The sequence below is a fragment of the Micropterus dolomieu genome, linkage group LG07 (genome assembly GCF_021292245.1).
Source record: "Micropterus dolomieu isolate WLL.071019.BEF.003 ecotype Adirondacks linkage group LG07, ASM2129224v1, whole genome shotgun sequence".
Classification (NCBI taxonomy): domain Eukaryota; kingdom Metazoa; phylum Chordata; class Actinopteri; order Centrarchiformes; family Centrarchidae; genus Micropterus; species Micropterus dolomieu.
Window position 1 is genome coordinate 26,977,252 of NC_060156.1, and position 3,980 is coordinate 26,981,231.

Sequence of the window (3,980 nt, forward strand, 5' to 3'; positions counted from 1 at the left end):
AGGTAGCGCGAGATATCTCTTCTGTAACCCCCAAAACCAGCAGTGTGTTAACATATCGCGATACTTCAGAGAGAGGGGGAGGGGTCAGGGGAATTCGACACATGAAACCAATCATTACGTCTGGTGTGTGGAACCAAGTAATGCGTCATTAGCATAGCGTTTCACAATGTGGTCCTTGCGGGCAATTGCGTCCTGTCAAAGTATGTCCTCTAAAGTGCTTATTTTTTTGCGACTGACAGGTTTAGATTGTTATTATAAATGTCTGACAACATTATGGACCTTTTTTTTAAAGAGTAACATCCTTTTTGTTTAACCAGAAGCAGTCACTAAATCCTTCTTATCAAAGCCACCTGACTCCATTGATAAAAATAATAATTTTGGATATCTGGTCTATCAGTTCGTTTGTTTGTGTAATTGTGTCACTAAAGTTCTTGTTTTTACCACTGAAAGGCTCAGAATGTTATTATAAATGTCTGACAACATTATGGAAAGGATCACTAAAGATATGGATCCTTTTTGTTTAACCAGAAGCAGTCACTACATTGCTCTCGTCAAAAACACCACACTCCATTAACAAACATAGTAATTTTACGTCTCTGGTCTACTTTTGCCTTAATAGCTTAGTTTGTTTGCACAATTGTGTATTTTTAAAACCCAGAACCTGGAAGAGCAACTGATGAGGGATTCCTCTTTCAGGACAGACAGACAAGTGATAAGATAAGATAGACTTTATTGATCCCACACTAGGGATATTCACTTGTTACTGCAGCTCCAAATACAACACAACAGATAAGAAAATACACATTAAATAGAAGAGAAAAATACAGAATATAAAAGAATAAGAGTTATGTGTACACTACACACCTTGCAGGAGGTGACGTATTCAGAGTAAACAAAATAATGTCATTTTATAGATAGCAAAATGAATTAAAGGAACATACTCAAAAGAATTTGGGTCCAGGAAGACTTCAAGCAACTTCCACACAGCATCCTCTCTTCCACAAAGACAGTTTATATTTTCATTTACATAAACTACTTTCCCAAGTTGTTCTAATGGGAGATCTGTAGCGACTGACCATCCCTTAATAATATGGTTTTAAATGTCCTATGTAAGATCAGGAGGCTCAAGCATAAGCTCAACCAAAGCCTTCCCCCGTTTCTCCCACTCACAACCCCCCTCACTCTTTCCTTTCTCTAGCAGCATGCCTTCTGTTCTGCATACCTTGCAGGCAGCGAGGTCTGTTCAAGTCATTTATCCACTGGTGTACCAGTAGAGTGAGTGCTGAGGAGACCATATGTCGCTGGGATAGCATACACCAGAGGTAAGTGGCTACTGGGAGAAAGGTCAACCAGTGAGAGATTTCTGAGAGGACAGACAGTAAGTGAGGCTGATGCCAAGGAAAGGAAATCCTCCCTTAATCTGTCTCCAGGGCCCAGTTGTTCAAAAGTAATCTGATCGGATTTTGGCTATTGGATTGGATCGAATCTTGAAAATGGGTTGTTCAAAAGAAAAAAGGATTCTGAAATCAGATCAGATCACCGAATCCGATCCTGGGTTTGATCTGGATCAAACCTTCAGTTTGTGTCGTTCAAAACTTTTTAGTAGGATTGGGATCCCTTTGATCAAAACAATCATGGTTATCCTGATCCCAACAGAAGGGTGGATAGAGAGTGGATTTCAGGAACAAAATGTCACAAAACTTTTTCCAATTTTCCAAACAATACAACATTTTTATCATGTAGTAGCCTATATAAACATTTATTTATATTTTGCCCTTGATTTGTTGAAACTTTACAGTGATAAAGTAGATAAATTAGACATTACCCATTACGTAATTGAGTACCGTAAAGTAAAAGAAAAAATAATGCCACAAACAGCTGTCAATATCAAACAAAAAATAATCCATTTAACTTCAACTGTCACTTATCACTGTACATTCATTGCAAAGGCACAATCATCAGAGGTGAACCATTCAAAACTAGTTTGTGACAATTGCATCCCTCATTGCACGTTCAGTCAGTCCCTCATTCTGAGACCGCCTTCTAAAAGCTAAAAACTGCTGAACTCTGAATGATCTTTAACTATTGGGCTATTGGACAACACATGCTCAAAATATCCACAGTTTATCTGTCAATAATGTATATTTGTTTGTTTTTCCTGGATTTTTGTTGCGGGTCAGATGCCCGTCTGACTGTTTAAAGAAATTGAAAATGGAAGGAAATATTTGTGTTGTTTAATAGTGCATTTTCTGTCATGACCCCACACTGGCTGTTCCACCTGTTGGTCTGTATATAACTCCTCAGGTACATTTAATTGTGTCCTCCAAACACTTCAGAAAAAGGGGCCCACTCTTACCTGTACTTGAAAGTGCCTTTTGACTTGTATCCATGCTTTTCACTAAAACCAATCTTAGTTGACACCGAGCCTCTTTGGTAGGTAAGGCAGGAACATCAGTGTGTGTATTTGCAGCCAGCTTGATTTCTCATTATACATTAGTGATTCATTGATGTAGAGCGTACCAAGGAACACCTGCCTAATAAGAAAATGTTGTTTAACTTGATCCAAAACGGACGAGAGGGCGTGGACCAATTACATAAGCCTATAACATTCACGATTAAACAGAATACATGTTTATGACCCTTTGCTTCCTGGTGCTCTTCTGTCCTGTTTTGGTGAACACTTGAACTCTGTTTCTGCAATCAGGGTTCAAATATTCCCAACTTGAGAAGTATTTTAATGTGACTTCTACATAATGGACTTCTTGGAAGTTTGTGATGCAGGACTTGTGGCCCCATCTACTGGCCAAGATACTGTTTTACACATACGGCAGAGACCATAAAGCCATTACATATACTGTATTGTTTATTACTGTAAAACTTAAAATGAAAAACCCTTGTGCCAATTGGTCGCTTTTACTGGTCTGATCTGATTTTTATAGAAGTTCTTTGGATGTATAAAACATCTTTAAGCCCTGCTTGAGCTCCTAAGCTGCTTAGACTGCACATTTATTGCAATATAAATGTTTAAACTTTTGTCAATATGGACGTGCTACACATCGGTGAGATTTTTCACAATTCAATCGTTCAGTTCATTTTACGAAAACAATGAGTACCATTTTGGTCTTGAGGTTGGCTTAGATGGGCTGTCTCTTGGGGCTGGATCAATTAATGATTTGTAATTGATCATTTATCTGATAGCCTAATTTTTAGACGAGTAAAATTCTTATTGATTGAAATAAACAATTTGATAGTAGCATATTTCCCCAGAGTTTGTGGAGAAGGAATTAAAGGCTGGTCCCAAATACAAGCAGGGTGAGTTGAGGGATTGAAGCAAATAAAAGCCAGGGCTATTAATTTAAGTTTTTTTACGATATTATACAAATGAATTTTTGTGGCAGAACCTACTGAAAGTTCATTTTCTTTATCACTTTCAGTTACCAACATTTTTCTAAACGTTTATGTGAGTAAAATACCACAATTTAGGAGAACAGCTCAACCTTTGTGGTTGTACACCAAATAACATCAATGTGCAAGTTAGAAGAAGATAGAAGACAGATTTATCATACAATTCCGCCATTTCATCCTATTACCAGACTTACTTATGCATTTCAATGTCGTTCAAAGTTTTACCTCCCTTTAGGCTACTGAATTTTTTTTTTTGCTTGACCTGCTATAATTCTTGCATTTGTGTCTGCCAGCCCAGTTCCTTAACCTTCCTCTCCAATATGAGCCTGTTTTATACTTTACAGAACATTTTCTTTTTGCGGCACTTTGTGATGTGAACAGTGCCACCGTGTGGCTGCTGAGAGATCGCCACCTCTGAACGAAACCTTTGCGTCACTGAACTCAAAGCACAGAAAAACTTTATTGAGACAAAAACATAAAAAAAAAAAAAATATATACTGATTATAAAAGGAGAGAGAGAGAAAAGACAGAAAGAGCCTCTACCTCAGCGCACACACACACACACACACACACAC